At 37.0% G+C, this 27,014-nt stretch overlaps 47 non-coding genes across 47 annotated transcripts; all 47 read left to right on the top strand.

Annotated features, from left to right (window-relative positions):
* Positions 1-9: 9 nt before the first annotated feature.
* On the top strand, positions 10-91 carry Trnas-aga (transfer RNA serine (anticodon AGA)). The gene has a single exon. It is a non-coding gene; the product is annotated as a tRNA-Ser (tRNA).
* A 363-nt stretch (positions 92-454) lies between these two features.
* Trnas-uga (transfer RNA serine (anticodon UGA)) lies at positions 455-536 on the top strand. Its single transcript has one exon. It is a non-coding gene; the product is annotated as a tRNA-Ser (tRNA).
* A 758-nt stretch (positions 537-1,294) lies between these two features.
* Trnas-cga (transfer RNA serine (anticodon CGA)) lies at positions 1,295-1,376 on the top strand. Its single transcript has one exon. It is a non-coding gene; the product is annotated as a tRNA-Ser (tRNA).
* A 363-nt stretch (positions 1,377-1,739) lies between these two features.
* Positions 1,740-1,821, top strand: Trnas-aga (transfer RNA serine (anticodon AGA)). The gene has a single exon. It is a non-coding gene; the product is annotated as a tRNA-Ser (tRNA).
* A 363-nt stretch (positions 1,822-2,184) lies between these two features.
* Trnas-aga (transfer RNA serine (anticodon AGA)) lies at positions 2,185-2,266 on the top strand. Its single transcript has one exon. It is a non-coding gene; the product is annotated as a tRNA-Ser (tRNA).
* Positions 2,267-3,468: 1,202 nt separating this feature from the next.
* Trnas-aga (transfer RNA serine (anticodon AGA)) lies at positions 3,469-3,550 on the top strand. The gene has a single exon. It is a non-coding gene; the product is annotated as a tRNA-Ser (tRNA).
* A 363-nt stretch (positions 3,551-3,913) lies between these two features.
* Trnas-aga (transfer RNA serine (anticodon AGA)) lies at positions 3,914-3,995 on the top strand. Its single transcript has one exon. It is a non-coding gene; the product is annotated as a tRNA-Ser (tRNA).
* A 363-nt stretch (positions 3,996-4,358) lies between these two features.
* Positions 4,359-4,440, top strand: Trnas-aga (transfer RNA serine (anticodon AGA)). The gene has a single exon. It is a non-coding gene; the product is annotated as a tRNA-Ser (tRNA).
* Positions 4,441-4,803: 363 nt separating this feature from the next.
* On the top strand, positions 4,804-4,885 carry Trnas-uga (transfer RNA serine (anticodon UGA)). The gene has a single exon. It is a non-coding gene; the product is annotated as a tRNA-Ser (tRNA).
* A 758-nt stretch (positions 4,886-5,643) lies between these two features.
* Positions 5,644-5,725, top strand: Trnas-aga (transfer RNA serine (anticodon AGA)). The gene has a single exon. It is a non-coding gene; the product is annotated as a tRNA-Ser (tRNA).
* Positions 5,726-6,088: 363 nt separating this feature from the next.
* On the top strand, positions 6,089-6,170 carry Trnas-aga (transfer RNA serine (anticodon AGA)). The gene has a single exon. It is a non-coding gene; the product is annotated as a tRNA-Ser (tRNA).
* Positions 6,171-6,533: 363 nt separating this feature from the next.
* Positions 6,534-6,615, top strand: Trnas-aga (transfer RNA serine (anticodon AGA)). Its single transcript has one exon. It is a non-coding gene; the product is annotated as a tRNA-Ser (tRNA).
* Positions 6,616-7,373: 758 nt separating this feature from the next.
* Positions 7,374-7,455, top strand: Trnas-cga (transfer RNA serine (anticodon CGA)). Its single transcript has one exon. It is a non-coding gene; the product is annotated as a tRNA-Ser (tRNA).
* Positions 7,456-7,818: 363 nt separating this feature from the next.
* Positions 7,819-7,900, top strand: Trnas-aga (transfer RNA serine (anticodon AGA)). The gene has a single exon. It is a non-coding gene; the product is annotated as a tRNA-Ser (tRNA).
* Positions 7,901-8,263: 363 nt separating this feature from the next.
* On the top strand, positions 8,264-8,345 carry Trnas-uga (transfer RNA serine (anticodon UGA)). Its single transcript has one exon. It is a non-coding gene; the product is annotated as a tRNA-Ser (tRNA).
* Positions 8,346-9,103: 758 nt separating this feature from the next.
* Positions 9,104-9,185, top strand: Trnas-cga (transfer RNA serine (anticodon CGA)). The gene has a single exon. It is a non-coding gene; the product is annotated as a tRNA-Ser (tRNA).
* Positions 9,186-9,548: 363 nt separating this feature from the next.
* Trnas-aga (transfer RNA serine (anticodon AGA)) lies at positions 9,549-9,630 on the top strand. Its single transcript has one exon. It is a non-coding gene; the product is annotated as a tRNA-Ser (tRNA).
* Positions 9,631-9,993: 363 nt separating this feature from the next.
* Trnas-uga (transfer RNA serine (anticodon UGA)) lies at positions 9,994-10,075 on the top strand. The gene has a single exon. It is a non-coding gene; the product is annotated as a tRNA-Ser (tRNA).
* Positions 10,076-10,833: 758 nt separating this feature from the next.
* Positions 10,834-10,915, top strand: Trnas-cga (transfer RNA serine (anticodon CGA)). Its single transcript has one exon. It is a non-coding gene; the product is annotated as a tRNA-Ser (tRNA).
* A 363-nt stretch (positions 10,916-11,278) lies between these two features.
* Trnas-uga (transfer RNA serine (anticodon UGA)) lies at positions 11,279-11,360 on the top strand. The gene has a single exon. It is a non-coding gene; the product is annotated as a tRNA-Ser (tRNA).
* A 758-nt stretch (positions 11,361-12,118) lies between these two features.
* On the top strand, positions 12,119-12,200 carry Trnas-cga (transfer RNA serine (anticodon CGA)). The gene has a single exon. It is a non-coding gene; the product is annotated as a tRNA-Ser (tRNA).
* Positions 12,201-12,563: 363 nt separating this feature from the next.
* Positions 12,564-12,645, top strand: Trnas-aga (transfer RNA serine (anticodon AGA)). Its single transcript has one exon. It is a non-coding gene; the product is annotated as a tRNA-Ser (tRNA).
* Positions 12,646-13,008: 363 nt separating this feature from the next.
* Trnas-aga (transfer RNA serine (anticodon AGA)) lies at positions 13,009-13,090 on the top strand. Its single transcript has one exon. It is a non-coding gene; the product is annotated as a tRNA-Ser (tRNA).
* A 758-nt stretch (positions 13,091-13,848) lies between these two features.
* Trnas-aga (transfer RNA serine (anticodon AGA)) lies at positions 13,849-13,930 on the top strand. The gene has a single exon. It is a non-coding gene; the product is annotated as a tRNA-Ser (tRNA).
* Positions 13,931-14,293: 363 nt separating this feature from the next.
* Trnas-uga (transfer RNA serine (anticodon UGA)) lies at positions 14,294-14,375 on the top strand. Its single transcript has one exon. It is a non-coding gene; the product is annotated as a tRNA-Ser (tRNA).
* Positions 14,376-15,137: 762 nt separating this feature from the next.
* On the top strand, positions 15,138-15,219 carry Trnas-cga (transfer RNA serine (anticodon CGA)). The gene has a single exon. It is a non-coding gene; the product is annotated as a tRNA-Ser (tRNA).
* Positions 15,220-15,582: 363 nt separating this feature from the next.
* On the top strand, positions 15,583-15,664 carry Trnas-aga (transfer RNA serine (anticodon AGA)). The gene has a single exon. It is a non-coding gene; the product is annotated as a tRNA-Ser (tRNA).
* Positions 15,665-16,027: 363 nt separating this feature from the next.
* Trnas-uga (transfer RNA serine (anticodon UGA)) lies at positions 16,028-16,109 on the top strand. The gene has a single exon. It is a non-coding gene; the product is annotated as a tRNA-Ser (tRNA).
* A 758-nt stretch (positions 16,110-16,867) lies between these two features.
* Trnas-cga (transfer RNA serine (anticodon CGA)) lies at positions 16,868-16,949 on the top strand. Its single transcript has one exon. It is a non-coding gene; the product is annotated as a tRNA-Ser (tRNA).
* Positions 16,950-17,312: 363 nt separating this feature from the next.
* On the top strand, positions 17,313-17,394 carry Trnas-uga (transfer RNA serine (anticodon UGA)). Its single transcript has one exon. It is a non-coding gene; the product is annotated as a tRNA-Ser (tRNA).
* Positions 17,395-18,152: 758 nt separating this feature from the next.
* On the top strand, positions 18,153-18,234 carry Trnas-cga (transfer RNA serine (anticodon CGA)). The gene has a single exon. It is a non-coding gene; the product is annotated as a tRNA-Ser (tRNA).
* Positions 18,235-18,597: 363 nt separating this feature from the next.
* On the top strand, positions 18,598-18,679 carry Trnas-cga (transfer RNA serine (anticodon CGA)). The gene has a single exon. It is a non-coding gene; the product is annotated as a tRNA-Ser (tRNA).
* A 363-nt stretch (positions 18,680-19,042) lies between these two features.
* Positions 19,043-19,124, top strand: Trnas-aga (transfer RNA serine (anticodon AGA)). Its single transcript has one exon. It is a non-coding gene; the product is annotated as a tRNA-Ser (tRNA).
* A 363-nt stretch (positions 19,125-19,487) lies between these two features.
* On the top strand, positions 19,488-19,569 carry Trnas-aga (transfer RNA serine (anticodon AGA)). Its single transcript has one exon. It is a non-coding gene; the product is annotated as a tRNA-Ser (tRNA).
* A 363-nt stretch (positions 19,570-19,932) lies between these two features.
* On the top strand, positions 19,933-20,014 carry Trnas-uga (transfer RNA serine (anticodon UGA)). Its single transcript has one exon. It is a non-coding gene; the product is annotated as a tRNA-Ser (tRNA).
* A 758-nt stretch (positions 20,015-20,772) lies between these two features.
* Positions 20,773-20,854, top strand: Trnas-cga (transfer RNA serine (anticodon CGA)). Its single transcript has one exon. It is a non-coding gene; the product is annotated as a tRNA-Ser (tRNA).
* A 363-nt stretch (positions 20,855-21,217) lies between these two features.
* Trnas-aga (transfer RNA serine (anticodon AGA)) lies at positions 21,218-21,299 on the top strand. The gene has a single exon. It is a non-coding gene; the product is annotated as a tRNA-Ser (tRNA).
* Positions 21,300-21,662: 363 nt separating this feature from the next.
* Trnas-aga (transfer RNA serine (anticodon AGA)) lies at positions 21,663-21,744 on the top strand. Its single transcript has one exon. It is a non-coding gene; the product is annotated as a tRNA-Ser (tRNA).
* A 363-nt stretch (positions 21,745-22,107) lies between these two features.
* Positions 22,108-22,189, top strand: Trnas-uga (transfer RNA serine (anticodon UGA)). Its single transcript has one exon. It is a non-coding gene; the product is annotated as a tRNA-Ser (tRNA).
* Positions 22,190-22,947: 758 nt separating this feature from the next.
* On the top strand, positions 22,948-23,029 carry Trnas-aga (transfer RNA serine (anticodon AGA)). Its single transcript has one exon. It is a non-coding gene; the product is annotated as a tRNA-Ser (tRNA).
* A 363-nt stretch (positions 23,030-23,392) lies between these two features.
* On the top strand, positions 23,393-23,474 carry Trnas-aga (transfer RNA serine (anticodon AGA)). The gene has a single exon. It is a non-coding gene; the product is annotated as a tRNA-Ser (tRNA).
* Positions 23,475-23,837: 363 nt separating this feature from the next.
* Positions 23,838-23,919, top strand: Trnas-aga (transfer RNA serine (anticodon AGA)). Its single transcript has one exon. It is a non-coding gene; the product is annotated as a tRNA-Ser (tRNA).
* A 363-nt stretch (positions 23,920-24,282) lies between these two features.
* On the top strand, positions 24,283-24,364 carry Trnas-aga (transfer RNA serine (anticodon AGA)). Its single transcript has one exon. It is a non-coding gene; the product is annotated as a tRNA-Ser (tRNA).
* Positions 24,365-24,727: 363 nt separating this feature from the next.
* Positions 24,728-24,809, top strand: Trnas-aga (transfer RNA serine (anticodon AGA)). Its single transcript has one exon. It is a non-coding gene; the product is annotated as a tRNA-Ser (tRNA).
* Positions 24,810-25,172: 363 nt separating this feature from the next.
* Trnas-uga (transfer RNA serine (anticodon UGA)) lies at positions 25,173-25,254 on the top strand. The gene has a single exon. It is a non-coding gene; the product is annotated as a tRNA-Ser (tRNA).
* Positions 25,255-26,012: 758 nt separating this feature from the next.
* Positions 26,013-26,094, top strand: Trnas-cga (transfer RNA serine (anticodon CGA)). The gene has a single exon. It is a non-coding gene; the product is annotated as a tRNA-Ser (tRNA).
* A 363-nt stretch (positions 26,095-26,457) lies between these two features.
* On the top strand, positions 26,458-26,539 carry Trnas-uga (transfer RNA serine (anticodon UGA)). The gene has a single exon. It is a non-coding gene; the product is annotated as a tRNA-Ser (tRNA).
* The last annotated feature ends 475 nt before the right edge of the window (positions 26,540-27,014 follow it).

Genomic DNA, 27,014 nt, shown 5'->3' on the forward strand with positions numbered 1-27,014 from the left:
TGAACAGAAGCAGTTGTGGTCGAGTGGTTAAGGCAATTGATTAGAAATCAATTAAGCTCTGCCCGCACAGGTTCGAATCCTGTCAACTGCGATGATGTAAAGCTTTTCGCATCTATTGGATGATTTGAACTTTGTTGAAAAAGGTTCTTATAATGTGAATCATGTTTTGTCACATTCGATTGGTGTTGCAAATATTTATGGAACTTCACAAAAGCAAAGTCTTTTATTTTGTATCTCAAGTTTTTGCCAGTAATGTGTTTTACATTCGTAGTTTCGATGATGGCTGGAACAAATATACGTGTTTCAATGATGGCGGAAATAAAATTGTAGGATGAAAGCTCAAATCTCGAAACCGTTGTAACCAAAACGTTTCAGAATAACTTGTTCTAATACTAACTGTCTAAATATATAATGTTGACAATTTCAGAACAATCAATCTTCATTTAAAACGTAAGCAGTTGTGGTCGAGTGGTTAAGGTGATTGACTTGAAATCAATTGGGCTATGCCCGCACAGGTTCGAATCCTCTCAACTGCGGCGATGTAAAGTTTTTTGCGTCCAATAGATGATTTGAGCTTTGCTGAACACGGTTCAGATCAAAAGAGGCGCATACAATCACAACAGTTTGGTTTTCGATTATTCATGGAGCTTCCGGTGAGCATGGTCTTCCATGTTGCATCTCTAGTTTTTACGACAAGGTGGTTTTACATTCATCGTTTCAATGACTGCGCAAACGAAATTGTATAAGGAAACCTCAAATCGCGAAACCGTTTTAACCTCTATATATGTGAATGCTTGAGAATAACTTGTTCTAATACTTACTGTCTAGATATATAACGTTGACGACTTCCGAACGATCAAACCTCATTTACAATTTAAGCAGTTGGGGCCGATTGGTTGAGGCGATTGACTTGAAATCAATTGGGCTGTGCCTGCACAGGTTCGAATCTTGTCAACTGTGATGATGCAAAGTGTTTTGCCTTCCAATGAATGATTTGAGCCTTGACGAAAATTTTCCAAGAAATGTAAGGAACACACAGTCACAACATTTAGGTTTTATGATCATTCATAGAAATCCGCAAAAGCAAAGTCTTTTATTTCATATCAAAAGTTTTTGCGATTATTTGATTTTACATCCGGAGTTTTCATAATAGCTAAAACAAAGTCGTTTAATGAAACTTTAAATGTCGAAACCGTTGTAACTTTAATGTTTCAACATAGGTTGACCTAATACTTACGGGCTGGATAAATAACGCTGTCGACTTCAGATCATTCAAACATTATGCTGAACAGAAGCAGTTGTGGCCGAGTGGTTAAGGCGATTGACTCGAAATCAATTGGGCTCTGCCCGCACAGGTTCGAATCCTGTCAACTGCGATGATGTGAAGCTTTTCGCATCTATTGGATGATTTGAACTTTACTGAAATAGGTTCTTATAATGTGAAACATGTTTTGTCACATTCGATTGGTGTTGCAAATATTTATGGAGCTTCGCAAAAGCAAAGTCTTTTGTTTTGTATCTCAAGTTTTTGCCAGTTGTGTGTTTTACATTCGTAGTCTCGATGATGGCTGGAACAAATATACGTGTTTCAATGATGGCGGAAATAAAATTGTAGGATGAAAGCATAATTCTCGAAACCGTTGTAAATTTAATGTTTCAACATAGCTTGTCCTAATATTTATGGACTAGATAAATAACGCTGTCGACTTCAGATCATTCAAACATTATGCTGAACAGAAGCAGTTGTGGTCGAGTGGTTAAGGCAATTGATTAGAAATCAATTAAGCTCTGCCCGCACAGGTTCGAATCCTGTCAACTGCGATGATGTAAAGCTTTTCGCATCTATTGGATGATTTGAACTTTGTTGAAAAAGGTTCTTATAATGTGAATCATGTTTTGTCACATTCGATTGGTGTTGCAAATATTTATGGAACTTCACAAAAGCAAAGTCTTTTGTTTTGTATCTCAAGTTTTTGCCAGTTGTGTGTTTTACATTCGTAGTTTCGATGATGGCTGGAACAAATATACGTGTTTCAATGATGGCGGAAATAAAATTGTAGGATGAAAGCTCAAATCTCGAAACCGTTGTAACTTTAATGTTTCAACATAACTTGTCCTAATACTTACGGACTAGATAAATAATGCTGTCGACTTCAGATCATTCAAACATTATGCTGAACAGAAGCAGTTGTGGTCGAGTGGTTAAGGCGATTGACTAGAAATCAATTGGGCTCTGCGCGCACAGGTTCGAATCCTGTCAACTGTGATGATGTAAACCTTTTCGCATCTATTGGATGATTTGAACTTTACTGAAATAGGTTCTTATAATGTGAATCTTGTTTTGTCACATTCGATTGGTGTTGCAAATATTTATGGAACTTCACAAAAGCAAAGTCTTTTATTTTGTATCTCAAGTTTTTGCCAGTAGTGTGTTTTACATTCGTAGTTTCGATGATGGCTGGAACAAATATACGTGTTTTAATGATGGCGGAAATAAAATTGTATGATGAAAGCTCAAATCTTGAAACCGTTGTAACTAAAACGTTTCAGAATAACTTGTTCTAATACTAACTGTCTAAATATATAATGTTGACAATTTCGGAACAATCAATCTTCATTTAAAACGTAAGCAGTTGTGGTCGAGTGGTTAAGGCAATGACTTGAAATCAATTGGGCTATGCCCGCACAGGTTCGAATCCTCTCAACTGCGGCGATGTAAAGTTTTTTGCGTCCAATAGATGATTTGAGCTTTGCTGAACACGGTTCAGATCAAAAGAGGCGCATACAATCACAACAGTTCGGTTTTCGATTATTCATGGAGCTTCCGGTGAGCATGGTCTTCCATGTTGCATCTCTAGTTTTTACGACAAGGTGGTTTTACATTCATCGTTTCAATGACTGCGCAAACGAAATTGTATAAGGAAACCTCAAATCGCGAAACCGTTTTAACCTCTATATATGTAAATGCTTGAGAATAACTTGTTCTAATACTTACTGTCTAGATATATAACATTGACGACTTCCGAACGATCAAACTTCATTTACAATTTAAGCAGTTGGGGTCGGTTGGTTGAGGCGATTGACTTGAAATCAATTGGGCTGTGCCTGCACAGGTTCGAATCCTATCAGCTGCGATGGTGCAAAATTTTTTGGCTTCCAATGAATGATTTGAGCCTTGACGAAATTTTTCCAAAAAATGTGAGGCACCTACAATCACAACATTTAGGTTTTACGATCATTCATAGAATTCCGCAAAAGCAAAGTCTTTTATTTCATATCAAAAGTTTTTGCGATTATTTGATTTTACATCCGGAGTTTTCATAATAGCTAAAACAAAGTCGTTTAATGAAACTTTAAATGTCGAAACCGTTGTAACTTTAATGTTTCAACATAGCTTGTCCTAATACTTATGGACTAGATAAATAACGCTGTCGACTTCAGATCATTCAAACATTATGCTGAACAGAAGCAGTTGTGGCCGAGTGGTTAAGGCGATTGATTAGAAATCAATTAAGCTCTGCCCGCACAGGTTTGAATCCTGTCAACTGCGATGATGTAAAGCTTTTCGCATCTATTGGATGATTTGAACTTTGTTGAAAAAGGTTCTTATAATGTGAATATTGTTTTGTCACATTCGATTGGTGTTGCAAATATTTATGGAGCTTCGCAAAAGCAAAGTCTTTTGTTTTGTATCTCAAGTTTTTGCCAGTTGTGTGTTTTACATTCGTAGTCTCGATGATGGCTGGAACAAATATACGTGTTTCAATGATGGCGGAAACAAAATTGTAGGATGAAAGCATAATTCTCGAAACCGTTGTAACTTTAATGTTTCAACCTAACTTGTTCTAATACTTACGGACTAGATAAATAATGCTGTCGACTTCAGATCATTCAAACATTACGCTGAACAGAAGCAGTTGTGGCCGAGTGGTTAAGGCGATTGACTAGAAATCAATTGGGCTCTGCCCGCACAGGTTCGAATCCTGTCAACTGCGATGATGTAAAGCTTTTCGCATCTATTGGATGATTTGAACTTTGTTGAAAAAGGTTCTTATAATGTGAATCATGTTTTGTCACATTCGATTGGTGTTGCAAATATTTATGGAACTTCACAAAAGCAAAGTCTTTTAATTTGTATCTCAAGTTTTTGCCAGTTGTGTGTTTTACATTCGGAGTTTTGATGATGGCTGGAACAAATATACGTGTTTCAATGATGGCGGAAATAAAATTGTAGGATGAAAGCTCAAATCTCGAAACCGTTGTAACTTTAATGTTTCAACATAACTTGTCCTAATACTTACGGACTAGATAAATAATGCTGTCGACTTCAGATCATTCAAACATTATGCTGAACAGAAGCAGTTGTGGCCGAGTGGTTAAGGCGATTGACTAGAAATCAATTGGGCTCTGCCCGCACAAGTTCGAATCCTGTCAACTGCGATGATGTAAAGCTTTTCACATCTATTGGATGATTTGAACTTTACTGAAATAGGTTCTTATAATGTGAATCAAGTTTTGTCACATTCGTTAGGGGTTGCAAATATTTATGGAACTTCACAAAAGCAAAGTCTTTTATTTTGTATCTCAAGTTTTTGCCAGTAGTGTGTTTTACATTCGTAGTTTCGATGATGGCTGGAACAAATATACGTGTTTCAATGATGGCGGAAATAAAATTGTAGGATGAAAGCTCAAATCTCGAAACCGTTGTAACTAAAACGTTTCAGAATAACTTGTTCTAATACTAACTGTCTAAATATATAATGTTGACAATTTCGGAACAATCAATCTTCATTTAAAACGCAAGCAGTTGTGGCCGAGTGGTTAAGGCGATCGACTTGAAATCAATTGGGCTATGCCCGCACAGGTTCGAATCCTGTCAACTGCGGTGATATAAAGTTTTTTGCGTCCAATAGATGATTTGCGCTTTGCTGAACACGGTTCAGATCAAAAGAGGCGCATACAATCACAACAGTTCGGTTTTCGATTATTCATGGAACTTCCGGTGAGCATAGTCTTTCATGTTGCATCTCCAGTTTTTACGACAAGGTGGTTTTACATTCATCGTTTCAATGACTGCGCAAACGAAATTGTATTTGCAAACCTCAAATCGCAAAACCGTTTTAACCTCTATATATGTAAATGCTTGAGAATAACTTGTTCTAATACTTACTGTCTAGATATATAACGTTGACGACTTCCGAACGATCAAACTTCATTTACAATTTAAGCAGTTGGGGTCGGTTGGTTGAGGAGATTGACTTGAAATCATTTGGGCTGTGCCTGCACAAGTTCGAATCCTGTCAGCCGCGATGGTGCAAAGTTTTTTGGCTTCCAATGAATGATTTGAGCCTTGACGAAAATTTTCCAAAAAATGTGAGGCACCTACAATCACAACATTTAGGTTTTACGTTCATTCATAGAATTCCGCAAGAGCAAAGTCTTTTATTTCATATCAAAAGTTTTTGCGATTACTTGGTTTTACATCCAGAGTTTTCAAAATAGCTCAAACAAAGTGGTTTAATGAAACTTTAAATGTCGAAACCGTTGTAACTTTAATGTTTCAACATAGCTTGTCCTAATACTTATGGACTAGATAAATAACGCTGTCGACTTCAGATCATTCAAACATTATGCTGAACAGAAGCAGTTGTGGCTGAGTGGTTAAGGCGATTGATTAGAAATCAATTGGGCTCTGCCCGCACAGGTTGGAATCCTGTCAACTGCGATGATGTAAAGCTTTTTGCATCTAATGGATGATTTGAACTTTGTTGAAAAAGGTTCTTATAATGTGAATCATGTTTTGTCACATTCGATTGGTGTTGCAAATATTTATGGAGCTTCGCAAAAGCAAAGTCTTTTGTTTTGTATCTCAAGTTTTTGCCAGTAGTGTGTTTTACATTCGTAGTCTCGATGATGGCTGGAACAAATATACGTGTTTCAATGATGGCGGAAATAAAATTGTAGGATGAAAGCTCAATTCTCGAAACCGTTGTAACTTTAATGTTTCAACCTAACTTGTTCTAATACTTACGGACTAGATAAATAATGCTGTCGACTTCAGATCATTCAAACATTATGCTGAACAGAAGCAGTTGTGGCCGAGTGGTTAAGGCGATTGACTAGAAATCAATTGGGCTCTGCCCGCACAGGTTCGAATCCTTTCAACTGCGATGATGTAAAGCTTTTCGCATCTATTGGATGATTTGAACTTTACTGAAATAGGTTCTTATAATGTGAATCTTGTTTTGTCACATTCGGTTGGTGTTGCAAATATTTATGGAACTTCACAAAAGCAAAGTCTTTTATTTTGTATCTCAAGTTTTTGCCAGTAGTGTGTTTTACATTCGTAGTTTCGATGATGGCTGGAACAAATATACGTGTTTCAATGATGGCGGAAATAAAATTGTAGGATGAAAGCTCAAATCTCGAAACCGTTGTAACTTAAACGTTTCAGAATAACTTGTTCTAATACTAACTGTCTAAATATATAATGTTGACGATTTCGGAACAATCAATCTTCATTTAAATTGTAAGCAGTTGTGGCCGAGTGGTTAAGGCGATTGACTAGAAATCAATTGGGCTATGCCTGCACAGGTTCGAATCCTGTCAACTGCGGCGATGTAAAGTTTTTTGCGTCCAATAGATGATTTGAGCTTAGCTGAACACGGTTCAGATCAAAAGAGGCGCATACAATCACAACAGTTTGGTTTTCGATTATTCATGGAGCTTCCGGTGAGCATGGTCTTTCATGTTGCATCTCCAGTTTTTACGACAAGGTGGTTTTACATTCATCGTTTCAATGACTGCGCAAACGAAATTGTATAAGGAAACCTCAAATCGCGAAACCGTTTTAACCTCTATATATGTAAATGCTTGAGAATAACTTGTTCTAATACTTACTGTCTAGATATATAACATTGACGACTTCCGAACGATCAAACTTCATTTACAATTTAAGCAGTTGGGGTCGGTTGGTTGAGGCGATTGACTTGAAATCAATTGGGCTGTGCCTGCACAGGTTCGAGTCCTATTAGCTGCGATGGTGCAAAGTTTTTTGGCTTCCAATGAATGATTTGAGCCTTGACGAAAATTTTCCAAAAAATGTGAGGCACCTACAATCACAACATTTAGGTTTTACGATCATTCATAGAATTCCGCAAAAGCAAAGTCTTTTATTTCATATCAAAAGTTTTTGCGATTACTTGGTGTTACATCCAGAGTTTTCAAAGTAGCTCAAACAAAGTCGTTTAATGAAACATTCAATGTCGAAACCGTTGTAACTTTAATGTTTCAACATAGGTTGACCTAATACTTACGGGCTAGATAAATAACGCTGTCGACTTCAGATCATTCAAACATTATGCTGAACAGAAGCAGTTGTGGTCGAGTGGTTAAGGCGATTGACTCGAAATCAATTGCGCTCTGCCCGCACAGGTTCGAATCCTGTCAACTGCGATGATGTAAAGCTTTTCGCATCTATTGGATGATTTGAACTTTACTGAAATAGGTTCTTATAATGTGAATCTTGTTTTGTCACATTCGATTGGTGTTGCAAATATTTATGGAACTTCACAAAAGCAAAGTCTTTTATTTTGTATCTCAAGTTTTTGCCAGTAGTGTGTTTTACATTCGTAGTTTCGATGATGGCTGGAACAAATATACGTGTTTCAACGATGGCGGAAGTAAAATTGTAGGATGAAAGCTCAAATCTCGAAACCGTTGTAACTTTAATGTTTCAACATAACTTGTCCTAATACTTACGGACTAGATAAATAATGCTGTCGACTTCAGATCATTCAAACATTATGCTGAACAGAAGCAGTTGTGGCCGAGTGGTTAAGGCGATTGACTAGAAATCAATTGGGCTCTGCGCGCACAGGTTCGAATCCTGTCAACTGTGATGATGTAAACCTTTTCGCATCTATTGGATGATTTGAACTTTACTGAAATAGGTTCTTATAATGTGAATCTTGTTTTGTCACATTCGATTGGTGTTGCAAATATTTATGGAACTTCACAAAAGCAAAGTCTTTTATTTTGTATCTCAAGTTTTTGCCAGTAATGTGTTTTACATTCGTAGTTTCGATGATGGCTGGAACAAATATACGTGTTTCAATGATGGCGGAAATAAAATTGTAGGATGAAAGCTCAAATCTCGAAACCGTTGTAACTAAAACGTTTCAGAATAACTTGTTCTAATACTAACTGTCTAAATATATAATGTTGACAATTTCAGAACAATCAATCTTCATTTAAAATGTAAGCAGTTGTGGTCGAGTGGTTAAGGTGATTGACTTGAAATCAATTGGGCTATGCCCGCACAGGTTCGAATCCTCTCAACTGCGGCGATGTAAAGTTTTTTGCGTCCAATAGATGATTTGAGCTTTGCTGAACACGGTTCAGATCAAAAGAGGCGCATACAATCACAACAGTTTGGTTTTCGATTATTCATGGAGCTTCCGGTGAGCATGGTCTTCCATGTTGCATCTCCAGTTTTTACGACAAGGTGGTTTTACATTCATCGTTTCAATGACTGCGCAAACGAAATTGTATAAGGAAACCTCAAATCGCGAAACCGTTTTAACCTCTATATATGTGAATGCTTGAGAATAACTTGTTCTAATACTTACTGTCTAGATATATAACGTTGACGACTTCCGAACGATCAAACTTCATTTACAATATAAGCAGTTGGGGCCGATTGGTTGAGGCGATTGACTTGAAATCAATTGGGCTGTGCCTGCACAGGTTCGAATCTTGTCAACTGTGATGATGCAAAGTGTTTTGCCTTCCAATGAATGATTTGAGCCTTGACGAAAATTTTCCAAGAAACGTAAGGAACACACAGTCACAACATTTAGGTTTTACGATCATTCATAGAAATCCGCAAAAGCAAAGTCTTTTATTTCATATCAAAAGTTTTTGCGATTATTTGATTTTACATCCGGAGTTTTCATAATAGCTAAAACAAAGTCGTTTAATGAAACTTTAAATGTCGAAACCGTTGTAACTTTAATGTTTCAACATAGGTTGACCTAATACTTACGGGCTGGATAAATAACGCTGTCGACTTCAGATCATTCAAACATTATGCTGAACAGAAGCAGTTGTGGCCGAGTGGTTAAGGCGATTGACTCGAAATCAATTGGGCTCTGCCCGCACAGGTTCGAATCCTGTCAACTGCGATGATGTGAAGCTTTTCGCATCTATTGGATGATTTGAACTTTACTGAAATAGGTTCTTATAATGTGAATCATGTTTTGTCACATTCGATTGGTGTTGCAAATATTTATGGAGCTTCGCAAAAGCAAAGTCTTTTGTTTTGTATCTCAAGTTTTTGCCAGTTGTGTGTTTTACATTCGTAGTCTCGATGATGGCTGGAACAAATATACGTGTTTCAATGATGGCGGAAATAAAATTGTAGGATGAAAGCATAATTCTCGAAACCGTTGTAAATTTAATGTTTCAACATAGCTTGTCCTAATATTTATGGACTAGATAAATAACGCTGTCGACTTCAGATCATTCAAACATTATGCTGAACAGAAGCAGTTGTGGTCGAGTGGTTAAGGCGATTGACTAGAAATCAATTGGGCTCTGCGCGCACAGGTTCGAATCCTGTCAACTGTGATGATGTAAACCTTTTCGCATCTATTGGATGATTTGAACTTTACTGAAATAGGTTCTTATAATGTGAATCTTGTTTTGTCACATTCGATTGGTGTTGCAAATATTTATGGAACTTCACAAAAGCAAAGTCTTTTATTTTGTATCTCAAGTTTTTGCCAGTAGTGTGTTTTACATTCGTAGTTTCGATGATGGCTGGAACAAATATACGTGTTTTAATGATGGCGGAAATAAAATTGTATGATGAAAGCTCAAATCTCGAAACCGTTGTAACTAAAACGTTTCAGAATAACTTGTTCTAATACTAACTGTCTAAATATATAATGTTGACAATTTCGGAACAATCAATCTTCATTTAAATTGTAAGCAGTTGTGGCCGAGTGGTTAAGGCGATTGACTTGAAATCAATTGGGCTATGCCCGCACAGGTTCGAATCCTGTCAACTGCGGCGATGTAAAGTTTTTTGCGTCCAATAGATGATTTGAGCTTTGCTGAACACGGTTCAGATCAAAAGAGGCGCATACAATCACAACAGTTTGGTTTTCGATTATTCATGGAGCTTCCGGTGAGCATGGTCTTTCATGTTGCATCTCCAGTTTTTACGACAAGGTGGTTTTACATTCATCGTTTCAATGACTGCGCAAACGAAATTGTATTAGGAAACCTCAAATCGCGAAACCGTTTTAACCTCTATATATGTAAATGCTTGAGAATAACTTGTTCTAATACTTACTGTCTAGATATATAACATTGACGACTTCCGAACGATCAAACTTCATTTACAATTTAAGCAGTTGGGGTCGGTTGGTTGAGGCGATTGACTTGAAATCAATTGGGCTGTGCCTGCACAGGTTCGAGTCCTATCAGCTGCGATGGTGCAAAGTTTTTTGGCTTCCAATGAATGATTTGAGCCTTGACGAAAATTTTCCAAAAAATGTGAGGCACCTACAATCACAACATTTAGGTTTTACGATCATTCATAGAATTCCGCAAAAGCAAAGTCTTTTATTTCATATCAAAAGTTTTTGCGATTACTTGGTGTTACATCCAGAGTTTTCAAAGTAGCTCAAACAAAGTCGTTTAATGAAACATTCAATGTCGAAACCGTTGTAACTTTAATGTTTCAACATAGGTTGACCTAATACTTACGGGCTAGATAAATAACGCTGTCGACTTCAGATCATTCAAACATTATGCTGAACAGAAGCAGTTGTGGTCGAGTGGTTAAGGCGATTGACTCGAAATCAATTGCGCTCTGCCCGCACAGGTTCGAATCCTGTGAACTGCGATGATGTAAAGCTTTTCGCATCTATTGGATGATTTGAACTTTACTGAAATAGGTTCTTATAATGTGAATCTTGTTTTGTCACATTCGATTGGTGTTGCAAATATTTATGGAACTTCACAAAAGCAAAGTCTTTTATTTTGTATCTCAAGTTTTTGCCAGTAATGTGTTTTACATTCGTAGTTTCGATGATGGCTGGAACAAATATACGTGTTTCAATGATGGCGGAAATAAAATTGTAGGATGAAAGCTCAAATCTCGAAACCGTTGTAACTAAAACGTTTCAGAATAACTTGTTCTAATACTAACTGTCTAAATATATAATGTTGACAATTTCAGAACAATCAATCTTCATTTAAAACGTAAGCAGTTGTGGTCGAGTGGTTAAGGTGATTGACTTGAAATCAATTGGGCTATGCCCGCACAGGTTCGAATCCTCTCAACTGCGGCGATGTAAAGTTTTTTGCGTCCAATAGATGATTTGAGCTTTGCTGAACACGGTTCAGATCAAAAGAGGCGCATACAATCACAACAGTTTGGTTTTCGATTATTCATGGAGCTTCCGGTGAGCATGGTCTTCCATGTTGCATCTCCAGTTTTTACGACAAGGTGGTTTTACATTCATCGTTTCAATGACTGCGCAAACGAAATTGTATAAGGAAACCTCAAATCGCGAAACCGTTTTAACCTCTATATATGTGAATGCTTGAGAATAACTTGTTCTAATACTTACTGTCTAGATATATAACGTTGACGACTTCCGAACGATCAAACTTCATTTACAATATAAGCAGTTGGGGCCGATTGGTTGAGGCGATTGACTTGAAATCAATTGGGCTGTGCCTGCACAGGTTCGAATCTTGTCAACTGTGATGATGCAAAGTGTTTTGCCTTCCAATGAATGATTTGAGCCTTGACGAAAATTTTCCAAAAAATGTGAGGCACCTACAATTACAACATTTAGGTTTTACGATCATTCATAGAAATCCGCAAAAGCAAAGTCTTTTATTTCATATCAAAAGTTTTTGCGATTACTTGGTGTTACATCCAGAGTTTTCAAAGTAGCTCAAACAAAGTCGTTTAATGAAACATTAAATGTCGAAACCGTTGTAACTTTAATGTTTCAACATAGGTTGTCCTAATACTTACGGGCTAGATAAATAACGCTGTCGACTTTAGATCATTCAAACATTATTCTGAACAGAAGCAGTTGTGGCCGAGTGGTTAAGGCGATTGACTCGAAATCAATTGGGCTCTGCCCGCACAGGTTCGAATCCTGTCAACTGCGCTGATGTAAAGCTTTTCGCATGTATTGGATGATTTGAACTTTACTGAAATAGGTTCTTATAATGTGAATCTTGTTTTGTCACATTCGATTGGTGTTGCAAATATTTATGGAACTTCACAAAAGCAAAGTGTTTTATTTTGTATCTCAAGTTTTTGCCAGTAGTGTGTTTTACATTCGTAGTTTCGATGATGGCTGGAACAAATATACGTGTTTCAATGATGGCGGAAATAAAATTGTAGGATGAAAGCTCAAATCTCGAAACCGTTGTAACTTTAATGTTTCAACATAACTTGTCCTAATACTTACGGACTAGATAAATAATGCTGTCGACTTCAGATCATTCAAACATTATGCTGAACAGAAGCAGTTGTGGCCGAGTGGTTAAGGCGATTGACTAGAAATCAATTGGGCTCTGCCCGCACAGGTTCGAATCCTGTCAACTGCGATGATGTAAAGCTTTTCGCATCTATTGGATGGTTTGAACTTTACTGAAATAGGTTCTTATAATGTGAATCTTGTTTTGTCACATTCGATTGGTGTTGCAAATATTTATGGAACTTCACAAAAGCAAAGTCTTTTATTTTGTATCTCAAGTTTTTGCCAGTAGTGTGTTTTACATTCGTAGTTTCGATGATGGCTGGAACAAATATACGTGTTTCAATGATGGCGGAAATAAAATTGTAGGATGAAAGCTCAAATCTCGAAACCGTTGTAACTTAAACGTTTCAGAATAACTTGTTCTAATACTAACTGTCTAAATATATAATGTTGACAATTTCGGAACAATCAATCTTCATTTAAATTGTAAGCAGTTGTGGCCGAGTGGTTAAGGCGATTGACTAGAAATCAATTGGGCTATGCCTGCACAGGTTCGAATCCTGTCAACTGCGGCGATGTAAAGTTTTTTGCGTCCAATAGATGATTTGAGCTTTGCTGAACACGGTTCAGATCAAAAGAGGCGCATACAATCACAACAGTTTGGTTTTCGATTATTCATGGAGCTTCCGGTGAGCATAGTCTTTCATGTTGCATCTCCAGTTTTTACGACAAGGTGGTTTTACATTCATCGTTTCAATGACTGCGCAAACGAAATTGTATAAGGAAACCTCAAATCGCGAAACCGTTTTAACCTCTATATATGTAAATGCTTGAGAATAACTTGTTCTAATACTTACTGTCTAGATATATAACATTGACGACTTCCGAACGATCAAACTTCATTTACAATTTAAGCAGTTGGGGTCGGTTGGTTGAGGCGATTGACTTGAAATCAATTGGGCTGTGCCTGCACAGGTTCGAGTCCTATCAGCTGCGATGGTGCAAAGTTTTTTGGCTTCCAATGAATGATTTGAGCCTTGACGAAAATTTTCCAAAAAATGTGAGGCACCTACAATCACAACATTTAGGTTTTACGATCATTCATAGAATTCCGCAAAAGCAAAGTCTTTTATTTCATATCAAAAGTTTTTGCGATTACTTGGTGTTACATCCAGAGTTTTCAAAGTAGCTCAAACAAAGTCGTTTAATGAAACATTCAATGTCGAAACCGTTGTAACTTTAATGTTTCAACATAGGTTGACCTAATACTTACGGGCTAGATAAATAACGCTGTCGACTTCAGATCATTCAAACATTATGCTGAACAGAAGCAGTTGTGGTCGAGTGGTTAAGGCGATTGACTAGAAATCAATTGGGCTCTGCCCGCACAGGTTCGAATCCTGTCAACTGTGATGATGTAAACCTTTTCGCATCTATTGGATGATTTGAACTTTACTGAAATAGGTTCTTATAATGTGAATATTGTTTTGTCACATTCGATTGGTGTTGCAAATATTTATGGAACTTCACAAAAGCAAAGTCTTTTATTTTGTATCTCAAGTTTTTGCCAGTAATGTGTTTTACATTCGTAGTTTCGATGATGGCTGGAACAAATATACGTGTTTCAATGATGGCGGAAATAAAATTGTAGGATGAAAGCTCAAATCTCGAAACCGTTGTAACTAAAACGTTTCAGAATAACTTGTTCTAATACTAAATGTCTAAATATATAATGTTGACAATTTCAGAACAATCAATCTTCATTTAAAACGTAAGCAGTTGTGGTCGAGTGGTTAAGGTGATTGACTTGAAATCATTTGGGCTATGCCCGCACAGGTTCGAATCCTCTCAACTGCGGTGATGTAAAGTTTTTTGCGTCCAATAGATGATTTGAGCTTTGCTGAACACGGTTCAGATCAAAAGAGGCGCATACAATCACAACAGTTTGGTTTTCGATTATTCATGGAGCTTCCGGTGAGCATGGTCTTCCATGTTGCATCTCTAGTTTTTACGACAAGGTGGTTTTACATTCATCGTTTCAATGACTGCGCAAACGAAATTGTATAAGGAAACCTCAAATCGCGAAACCGTTTTAACCTCTATATAATTATGTGAATGCTTGAGAATAACTTGTTCTAATACTTACTGTCTAGATATATAACGTTGACGACTTCCGAACGATCAAACTTCATTTACAATTTAAGCAGTTGGGGCCGATTGGTTGAAGCGATTGACTTGAAATCAATTGGGCTGTGCCTGCACAGGTTCGAATCTTGTCAACTGTGATGATGCAAAGTGTTTTGCCTTCCAATGAATGATTTGAGCCTTGACGAAAATTTTCCAAGAAATGTAAGGAACACACAGTCACAACATTTAGGTTTTACGATCATTCATAGAAATCCGCAAAAGCAAAGTCTTTTATTTCATATCAAAAGTTTTTGCGATTATTTGATTTTACATCCGGAGTTTTCATAATAGCTAAAACAAAGTCGTTTAATGAAACTTTAAATGTCGAAACCGTTGTAACTTTAATGTTTCAACATAGGTTGACCTAATACTTACGGGCTGGATAAATAACGCTGTCGACTTTAGATCATTCAAACATTATGCTGAACATTAGCAGTTGTGGCCGAGTGGTTAAGGCGATTGACTCGAAATCAATTGGGCTCTGCCCGCACAGGTTCGAATCCTGTCAACTGCGATGATGTGAAGCTTTTCGCATCTATTGGATGATTTGAACTTTACTGAAATAGGTTCTTATAATGTGAATCTTGTTTTGTCACATTCGATTGGTGTTGCAAATATTTATTGAACTTCACAAAAGCAAAGTCTTTTATTTTGTATCTCAAGTTTTTGCCAGTAGTGTGTTTTACATTCGTAGTTTCGATGATGGCTGGAACAAATATACGTGTTTCAATGATGGCGGAAATAAAATTGTAGGATGAAAGCTCAAATCTCGAAACCGTTGTAACTTTAATGTTTCAACATAACTTGTCCTAATACTTACGGACTAGATAAATAATGCTGTCGACTTCAGATCATTCAAACATTATGCTGAACAGAAGCAGTTGTGGTCGAGTGGTTAAGGCGATTGACTAGAAATCAATTGGGCTCTGCGCGCACAGGTTCGAATCCTGTCAACTGTGATGATGTAAACCTTTTCGCATCTATTGGATGATTTGAACTTTACTGAAATAGGTTCTTATAATGTGAATCTTGTTTTGTCACATTCGATTGGTGTTGCAAATATTTATGGAACTTCACAAAAGCAAAGTCTTTTATTTTGTATCTCAAGTTTTTGCCAGTAGTGTGTTTTACATTCGTAGTTTCGATGATGGCTGGAACAAATATACGTGTTTTAATGATGGCGGAAATAAAATTGTATGATGAAAGCTCAAATCTCGAAACCGTTGTAACTAAAACGTTTCAGAATAACTTGTTCTAATACTAACTGTCTAAATATATAATGTTGACAATTTCGGAACAATCAATCTTCATTTAAAACGTAAGCAGTTGTGGTCGAATGGTTAAGGCGATTGACTTGAAATCAATTGGGCTATGCCCGCACAGGTTCGAATCCTCTCAACTGCGGCGATGTAAAGTTTTTTGCGTCCAATAGATGATTTGAGCTTTGCTGAACACGGTTCAGATCAAAAGAGGCGCATACAATCACAAAAGTTCGGTTTTCGATTATTCATGGAGCTTCCGGTGAGCATGGTCTTCCATGTTGCATCTCTAGTTTTTACGACAAGGTGGTTTTACATTCATCGTTTCAATGACTGCGCAAACGAAATTGTATAAGGAAACCTCAAATCGCGAAACCGTTTTAACCTCTATATATGTAAATGCTTGAGAATAACTTGTTCTAATACTTACTGTCTAGATATATAACATTGACGACTTCCGAACGATCAAACTTCATTTACAATTTAAGCAGTTGGGGTCGGTTGGTTGAGGCGATTGACTTGAAATCAATTGGGCTGTGCCTGCACAGGTTCGAATCCTATCAGCTGCGATGGTGCAAAGTTTTTTGGCTTCCAATGAATGATTTGAGCCTTGACGAAAATTTTCCAAAAAATGTGAGGCACCTACAATTACAACATTTAGGTTTTACGATCATTCATAGAATTCCGCAAAAGCAAAGTCTTTTATTTCATATCAAAAGTTTTTGCGATTACTTGGTGTTACATCCAGAGTTTTCAAAGTAGCTCAAACAAAGTCGTTTAATGAAACATTAAATGTCGAAACCGTTGTAACTTTAATGTTTCAACATAGGTTGTCCTAATACTTACGGGCTAGATAAATAACGCTGTCGACTTTAGATCATTCAAACATTGTTCTGAACAGAAGCAGTTGTGGCCGAGTGGTTAAGGCGATTGACTCGAAATCAATTGGGCTCTGCCCGCACAGGTTCGAATCCGGTCAACTGCGCTGATGTAAAGCTTTTCGCATGTATTGGATGATTTGAACTTTACTGAAATAGGTTCTTATAATGTGAATCTTGTTTTGTCACATTCGATTGGTGTTGCAAATATTTATGGAACTTCACAAAAGCAAAGTGTTTTATTTTGTATCTCAAGTTTTTGCCAGTAGTGTGTTTTACATTCGTAGTTTCGATGATGGCTGGAACAAATATACGTGTTTTAATGATGGCGGAAATAAAATTGTATGATGAAAGCTCAAATCTCGAAACCGTTGTAACTAAAACGTTTCAGAATAACTTGTTCTAATACTAACTGTCTAAATATATAATGTTGCCAATTTCGGAACAATCAATCTTCATTTAAAACGTAAGCAGTTGTGGTCGAGTGGTTAAGGTGATTGACTTGAAATCAATTGGGCTATGCCCGCACAGGTTCGAATCCTCTCAACTGTGGTGATGTAAAGTTTTTTGCGTCCAATAGATGATTTGAGCTTTGCTGAACACGGTTCAGATCAAAAGAGGCGCATACAATCACAAAAGTTCGGTTTTCGATTATTCATGGAGCTTCCGGTGAGCATGGTCTTCCATGTTGCATCTCTAGTTTTTACGACAAGGTGGTTTTACATTCATCGTTTCAATGACTGCGCAAACGAAATTGTATAAGGAAACCTCAAATCGCGAAACCGTTTTAACCTCTATATATGTAAATGCTTGAGAATAACTTGTTCTAATACTTACTGTCTAGATATATAACATTGACGACTTCCGAACGATCAAACTTCATTTACAATTTAAGCAGTTGGGGTCGGTTGGTTGAGGCGATTGACTTGAAATCAATTGGGCTGTGCCTGCACAGGTTCGAATCCTATCAGCTGCGATGGTGCAAAGTTTTTTGGCTTCCAATGAATGATTTGAGCCTTGACGAAAATTTTCCAAAAAATGTGAGGCACCTACAATTACAACATTTAGGTTTTACGATCATTCATAGAATTCCGCAAAAGCAAAGTCTTTTATTTCATATCAAAAGTTTTTGCGATTACTTGGTGTTACATCCAGAGTTTTCAAAGTAGCTCAAACAAAGTCGTTTAATGAAACATTAAATGTCGAAACCGTTGTAACTTTAATGTTTCAACATAGGTTGTCCTAATACTTACGGGCTAGATAAATAACGCTGTCGACTTTAGATCATTCAAACATTATTTTGAACAGAAGCAGTTGTGGCCGAGTGGTTAAGGCGATTGACTCGAAATCAATTGGGCTCTGCCCGCACAGGTTCGAATCCGGTCAACTGCGCTGATGTAAAGCTTTTCGCATGTATTGGATGATTTGAACTTTACTGAAATAGGTTCTTATAATGTGAATCTTGTTTTGTCACATTCGATTGGTGTTGCAAATATTTATGGAACTTCACAAAAGCAAAGTGTTTTATTTTGTATCTCAAGTTTTTGCCAGTAGTGTGTTTTACATTCGTAGTTTCGATGATGGCTGGAACAAATATACGTGTTTCAATGATGGCGGAAATAAAATTGTAGGATGAAAGCTCAAATCTCGAAACCGTTGTAACTTTAATGTTTCAACATAACTTGTCCTAATACTTACGGACTAGATAAATAATGCTGTCGACTTCAGATCATTCAAACATTATGCTGAACAGAAGCAGTTGTGGTCGAGTGGTTAAGGCGATTGACTCGAAATCAATTGCGCTCTGCCCGCACAGGTTCGAATCCTGTCAACTGCGATGATGTAAAGCTTTTCGCATCTATTAGATGATTTGAACTTTACTGAAATAGGTTCTTATAATGTGAATCTTGTTTTGTCACATTCGATTGGTGTTGCAAATATTTATGGAACTTCACAAAAGCAAAGTCTTTTATTTTGTATCTCAAGTTTTTGCCAGTAGTGTGTTTTACATTCGTAGTTTCGATGATGGCTGGAACAAATATACGTGTTTCAACGATGGCGGAAGTAAAATTGTAGGATGAAAGCTCAAATCTCGAAACCGTTGTAACTTTAATGTTTCAACATAACTTGTCCTAATACTTACGGACTAGATAAATAATGCTGTCGACTTCAGATCATTCAAACATTATGCTGAACAGAAGCAGTTGTGGCCGAGTGGTTAAGGCGATTGACTAGAAATCAATTGGGCTCTGCGCGCACAGGTTCGAATCCTGTCAACTGTGATGATGTAAACCTTTTCGCATCTATTGGATGATTTGAACTTTACTGAAATAGGTTCTTATAATGTGAATCTTGTTTTGTCACATTCGATTGGTGTTGCAAATATTTATGGAACTTCACAAAAGCAAAGTCTTTTATTTTGTATCTCAAGTTTTTGCCAGTAATGTGTTTTACATTCGTAGTTTCGATGATGGCTGGAACAAATATACGTGTTTCAATGATGGCGGAAATAAAATTGTAGGATGAAAGCATAATTCTCGAAACCGTTGTAAATTTAATGTTTCAACATAGCTTGTCCTAATATTTATGGACTAGATAAATAACGCTGTCGACTTCAGATCATTCAAACATTATGCTGAACAGAAGCAGTTGTGGTCGAGTGGTTAAGGCGATTGATTAGAAATCAATTAAGCTCTGCCCGCACAGGTTCGAATCCTGTCAACTGCGATGATGTAAAGCTTTTCGCATCTATTAGATGATTTGAACTTTGTTGAAAAAGGTTCTTATAATGTGAATCATGTTTTGTCACATTCGATTGGTGTTGCAAATATTTATGGAACTTCACAAAAGCAAAGTCTTTTATTTTGTATCTCAAGTTTTTGCCAGTAATGTGTTTTACATTCGTAGTTTCGATGATGGCTGGAACAAATATACGTGTTTCAATGATGGCGGAAATAAAATTGTAGGATGAAAGCTCAAATCTCGAAACCGTTGTAACTAAAACGTTTCAGAATAACTTGTTCTAATACTAACTGTCTAAATATATAATGTTGACAATTTCAGAACAATCAATCTTCATTTAAAACGTAAGCAGTTGTGGTCGAGTGGTTAAGGTGATTGACTTGAAATCAATTGGGCTATGCCCGCACAGGTTCGAATCCTCTCAACTGCGGCGATGTAAAGTTTTTTGCGTCCAATAGATGATTTGAGCTTTGCTGAACACGGTTCAGATCAAAAGAGGCGCATACAATCACAACAGTTTGGTTTTCGATTATTCATGGAGCTTCCGGTGAGCATGGTCTTCCATGTTGCATCTCTAGTTTTTACGACAAGGTGGTTTTACATTCATCGTTTCAATGACTGCGCAAACGAAATTGTATAAGGAAACCTCAAATCGCGAAACCGTTTTAACCTCTATATATGTGAATGCTTGAGAATAACTTGTTCTAATACTTACTGTCTAGATATATAACGTTGACGACTTCCGAACGATCAAACTTCATTTACAATTTAAGCAGTTGGGGCCGATTGGTTGAGGCGATTGACTTGAAATCAATTGGGCTGTGCCTGCACAGGTTCGAATCTTGTCAACTGTGATGATGCAAAGTGTTTTGCCTTCCAATGAATGATTTGAGCCTTGACGAAAATTTTCCAAGAAATGTAAGGAACACACAGTCACAACATTTAGGTTTTATGATCATTCATAGAAATCCGCAAAAGCAAAGTCTTTTATTTCATATCAAAAGTTTTTGCGATTATTTGATTTTACATCCGGAGTTTTCATAATAGCTAAAACAAAGTCGTTTAATGAAACTTTAAATGTCGAAACCGTTGTAACTTTAATGTTTCAACATAGGTTGACCTAATACTTACGGGCTGGATAAATAACGCTGTCGACTTCAGATCATTCAAACATTATGCTGAACAGAAGCAGTTGTGGCCGAGTGGTTAAGGCGATTGACTCGAAATCAATTGGGCTCTGCCCGCACAGGTTCGAATCCTGTCAACTGCGATGATGTGAAGCTTTTCGCATCTATTGGATGATTTGAACTTTACTGAAATAGGTTCTTATAATGTGAAACATGTTTTGTCACATTCGATTGGTGTTGCAAATATTTATGGAGCTTCGCAAAAGCAAAGTCTTTTGTTTTGTATCTCAAGTTTTTGCCAGTTGTGTGTTTTACATTCGTAGTCTCGATGATGGCTGGAACAAATATACGTGTTTCAATGATGGCGGAAATAAAATTGTAGGATGAAAGCATAATTCTCGAAACCGTTGTAAATTTAATGTTTCAACATAGCTTGTCCTAATATTTATGGACTAGATAAATAACGCTGTCGACTTCAGATCATTCAAACATTATGCTGAACAGAAGCAGTTGTGGTCGAGTGGTTAAGGCAATTGATTAGAAATCAATTAAGCTCTGCCCGCACAGGTTCGAATCCTGTCAACTGCGATGATGTAAAGCTTTTCGCATCTATTGGATGATTTGAACTTTGTTGAAAAAGGTTCTTATAATGTGAATCATGTTTTGTCACATTCGATTGGTGTTGCAAATATTTATGGAACTTCACAAAAGCAAAGTCTTTTATTTTGTATCTCAAGTTTTTGCCAGTTGTGTGTTTTACATTCGTAGTTTCGATGATGGCTGGAACAAATATACGTGTTTCAATGATGGCGGAAATAAAATTGTAGGATGAAAGCTCAAATCTCGAAACCGTTGTAACTTTAATGTTTCAACATAACTTGTCCTAATACTTACGGACTAGATAAATAATGCTGTCGACTTCAGATCATTCAAACATTATGCTGAACAGAAGCAGTTGTGGTCGAGTGGTTAAGGCGATTGACTAGAAATCAATTGGGCTCTGCGCGCACAGGTTCGAATCCTGTCAACTGTGATGATGTAAACCTTTTCGCATCTATTGGATGATTTGAACTTTACTGAAATAGGTTCTTATAATGTGAATCTTGTTTTGTCACATTCGATTGGTGTTGCAAATATTTATGGAACTTCACAAAAGCAAAGTCTTTTATTTTGTATCTCAAGTTTTTGCCAGTAGTGTGTTTTACATTCGTAGTTTCGATGATGGCTGGAACAAATATACGTGTTTTAATGATGGCGGAAATAAAATTGTATGATGAAAGCTCAAATCTTGAAACCGTTGTAACTAAAACGTTTCAGAATAACTTGTTCTAATACTAACTGTCTAAATATATAATGTTGACAATTTCGGAACAATCAATCTTCATTTAAAACGTAAGCAGTTGTGGTCGAGTGGTTAAGGCGATTGACTTGAAATCAATTGGGCTATGCCCGCACAGGTTCGAATCCTCTCAACTGCGGCGATGTAAAGTTTTTTGCGTCCAATAGATGATTTGAGCTTTGCTGAACACGGTTCAGATCAAAAGAGGCGCATACAATCACAACAGTTCGGTTTTCGATTATTCATGGAGCTTCCGGTGAGCATGGTCTTCCATGTTGCATCTCTAGTTTTTACGACAAGGTGGTTTTACATTCATCGTTTCAATGACTGCGCAAACGAAATTGTATAAGGAAACCTCAAATCGCGAAACCGTTTTAACCTCTATATATGTAAATGCTTGAGAATAACTTGTTCTAATACTTACTGTCTAGATATATAACATTGACGACTTCCGAACGATCAAACTTCATTTACAATTTAAGCAGTTGGGGTCGGTTGGTTGAGGCGATTGACTTGAAATCAATTGGGCTGTGCCTGCACAGGTTCGAATCCTATCAGCTGCGATGGTGCAAAATTTTTTGGCTTCCAATGAATGATTTGAGCCTTGACGAAAATTTTCCAAAAAATGTGAGGCACCTACAATCACAACATTTAGGTTTTACGATCATTCATAGAATTCCGCAAAAGCAAAGTCTTTTATTTCATATCAAAAGTTTTTGCGATTATTTGATTTTACATCCGGAGTTTTCATAATAGCTAAAACAAAGTCGTTTAATGAAACTTTAAATGTCGAAACCGTTGTAACTTTAATGTTTCAACATAGCTTGTCCTAATACTTATGGACTAGATAAATAACGCTGTCGACTTCAGATCATTCAAACATTATGCTGAACAGAAGCAGTTGTGGCCGAGTGGTTAAGGCGATTGATTAGAAATCAATTAAGCTCTGCCCGCACAGGTTTGAATCCTGTCAACTGCGATGATGTAAAGCTTTTCGCATCTATTGGATGATTTGAACTTTGTTGAAAAAGGTTCTTATAATGTGAATCATGTTTTGTCACATTCGATTGGTGTTGCAAATATTTATGGAGCTTCGCAAAAGCAAAGTCTTTTGTTTTGTATCTCAAGTTTTTGCCAGTTGTGTGCTTTACATTCGTAGTCTCGATGATGGCTGGAACAAATATACGTGTTTCAATGATGGCGGAAATAAAATTGTAGGATAAAAGCTCAATTCTCGAAACCGTTGTAACTTTAATGTTTCAACCTAACTTGTTCTAATACTTACGGACTAGATAAATAATGCTGTCGACTTCAGATCATTCAAACATTACGCTGAACAGAAGCAGTTGTGGCCGAGTGGTTAAGGCGATTGACTAGAAATCAATTGGGCTCTGCCCGCACAGGTTCGAATCCTGTCAACTGCGATGATGTAAAGCTTTTCGCATCTATTGGATGATTTGAACTTTGTTGAAAAAGGTTCTTATAATGTGAATCATGTTTTGTCACATTCGATTGGTGTTGGAAATATTTATGGAACTTCACAAAAGCAAAGTCTTTTAATTTGTATCTCAAGTTTTTGCCAGTTGTGTGTTTTACATTCGGAGTTTCGATGATGGCTGGAACAAATATACGTGTTTTAATGATGGCGGAAATAAAATTGTAGGATGAAAGCTCAAATCTCGAAACCGTTGTAACTTTAATGTTTCAACATAACTTGTCCTAATACTTACGGACTAGATAAATAATGCTGTCGACTTCAGATCATTCAAACATTATGCTGAACAGAAGCAGTTGTGGCCGAGTGGTTAAGGCGATTGACTAGAAATCAATTGGGCTCTGCCCGCACAAGTTCGAATCCTGTCAACTGCGATGATGTAAAGCTTTTCACATCTATTGGATGATTTGAACTTTACTGAAATAGGTTCTTATAATGTGAATCAAGTTTTGTCACATTCGTTAGGGGTTGCAAATATTTATGGAACTTCACAAAAGCAAAGTCTTTTATTTTGTATCTCAAGTTTTTGCCAGTAGTGTGTTTTACATTCGTAGTTTCGATGATGGCTGAAACAAATATACGTGTTTCAATGAGGGCGGAAATAAAATTGTAGGATAAAAGCTCAAATCTCGAAACCGTTGTAATTTAAACGTTTCAGAATAACTTGTTCTAATACTAACTGTCTAAATATATAATGTTGACATATTCGGAACAATCAATCTTCATTTAAAACGAAAGCAGTCGTGGCCGAGTGGTTAAGGCGATTGATTAGAAATCAATTGGGCTCTGCTCGCACAGGTTCGAATCCTGTCAACTGCAATGATGTAAAGCTTTTTGCATCTATTGGATGATTTGAACTTTACTGAAATAGGTTCTTATAATGTGAATCTTGTTTTGTCACATTCGATTGGTGTTGCAAATATTTATGGAACTTCACAAAAGCAAAGTCTTTTATTTTGTATCTCAAGTTTTTGCCAGTTGTGTGTTTTATATTCGTAGTTTCGATGATGGCTGGAACAAATATACGTGTTTCAATGATGGCGGAAATAAAATTGTAGGATGAAAGCTCAAATCTCGAAACCGTTGTAACTGTAATGTTTCAACCTCGCTTGACCTAATACTTAGGGGCTAGATAAATAACGCTGTCGACTTGAGATCATTCACACATTATGCTGAACAGAAGCAGTTGTGGCCGAGTGGTTAAGGCGATTGACTAGAAATCAATTGGGCTCTGCCCGCACAAGTTCGAATCCTGTCAACTGCGATGATGTAAAGCTTTTCACATCTATTGGATGATTTGAACTTTACTGAAATAGGTTCTTATAATGTGAATCTTGTTTTGTCACAATCGATTGGTGTTGCAAATATTTATGGAACTTCACAAAAGCAAAGTCTTTTATTTTGTATCTCAAGTTTTTGCCAGTAGTGTGTTTTACATTCGTAGTTTCGATGATGGCTGGAACAAATATACGTGTTTCAATGATGGCGGAAATAAAATTGTAGGATGAAAGCTCAAATCTCGAAACCGTTGTAACTTAAACGTTTCAGAATAACTTGTTCTAATACTAACTGTCTAAATATATAATGTTGACAATTTCGGAACAATCAATCTTCATTTAAATTGTAAGCAGTTGTGGCCGAGTGGTTAAGGCGATTGACTTGAAATCAATTGGGCTATGCCTGCACAGGTTCGAATCCTGTCAACTGCGGCGATGTAAAGTTTTTTGCGTCCAATAGATGATTTGAGCTTAGCTGAACACGGTTCAGATCAAAAGAGGCGCATACAATCACAACAGTTTGGTTTTCGATTATTCATGGAGCTTCCGGTGAGCATGGTCTTTCATGTTGCATCTCCAGTTTTTACGACAAGGTGGTTTTACATTCATCGTTTCAATGACTGCGCAAACGAAATTGTATAAGGAAACCTCAAATCGCGAAACCGTTTTAACCTCTATATATGTAAATGCTTGAGAATAACTTCTTCCAATACTTACTGTCTAGATATATAACGTTGACGACTTCCGAACGATCAAACTTCATTTACAATTTAAGCAGTTGGGGTCGGTTGGTTGAGGCGATTGACTTGAAATCAATTGGGCTGTGCCAGCACAGGTTCGAATCCTGTCAGCTGCGAAGGTGCAAAGTTTTTTGGCTTCCAATGAATGATTTGAGCCTTGACGAAAATTTTCCAAATAATGTGAGGCACCTACAATCACAACATTTAGGTTTTACGTTCATTCATAGAACTCCGCAAGAGCAAAATCTTTTATTTCATATCAAAAGTTTTTGCGATTACTTGGTTTTACATCCAGAGTTTTCAAAATAGCTCAAACAAAGTCGTTTAATGAAACTTTAAATGTCGAAACCGTTGTAACTTTAATGTTTCAACATAGCTTGTCCTAATACTTACGGGCTAGATAAATATTGCTGTCGTCTTCAGATCATTCGAACATTATGCTGAACAGAAGCAGTTGTGGCTGAGTGGTTAAGGCGATTGACTCGAAATCAATTGGGCTCTGCCCGCACAGGTTCAAATCCTGTCAACTGCGATGATGTAAAGCTTTTCGCATCTATTGGATGATTTGAACTTTACTGAAAAAGGTTCTTATAATGTGAATCTTGTTTTGTCACATTCGATTGGTGTTGCAAATATTTATGGAACTTCACAAAAGCAAAGTGTTTTATTTTGTATCTCAAGTTTTTGCCAGTTGTGTGTTTTACATTCGTAGTTTCGATGATGGCTGGAACAAATATACGTGTTTCAATGATGGCGGAAATAAAATTGTAGGATGAAAGCTCAAATCTCGAAACCGTTGTAACTAAAACGTTTCAGAATAACTTGTTCTAATACTAACTGTCTAAATATATAATGTTGACAATTTCGGAACAATCAATCTTCATTTAAAACGCAAGCAGTTGTGGCCGAGTGGTTAAGGCGATCGACTTGAAATCAATTGGGCTATGCCCGCACAGGTTCGAATCCTGTCAACTGCGGTGATATAAAGTTTTTTGCGTCCAATAGATGATTTGCGCTTTGCTGAACACGGTTCAGATCAAAAGAGGCGCATACAATCACAACAGTTCGGTTTTCGATTATTCATGGAACTTCCGGTGAGCATAGTCTTTCATGTTGCATCTCCAGTTTTTACGACAAGGTGGTTTTACATTCATCGTTTCAATGACTGCGCAAACGAAATTGTATTTGCAAACCTCAAATCGCAAAACCGTTTTAACCTCTATATATGTAAATGCTTGAGAATAACTTGTTCTAATACTTACTGTCTAGATATATAACGTTGACGACTTCCGAACGATCAAACTTCATTTACAATTTAAGCAGTTGGGGTCGGTTGGTTGAGGAGATTGACTTGAAATCATTTGGGCTGTGCCTGCACAAGTTCGAATCCTGTCAGCCGCGATGGTGCAAAGTTTTTTGGCTTCCAATGAATGATTTGAGCCTTGACGAAAA

Source organism: Watersipora subatra, chromosome 1 (assembly GCF_963576615.1).
Source record: "Watersipora subatra chromosome 1, tzWatSuba1.1, whole genome shotgun sequence".
In the NCBI taxonomy this organism is placed as follows: Eukaryota; Metazoa; Bryozoa; class Gymnolaemata; order Cheilostomatida; family Watersiporidae; genus Watersipora; species Watersipora subatra.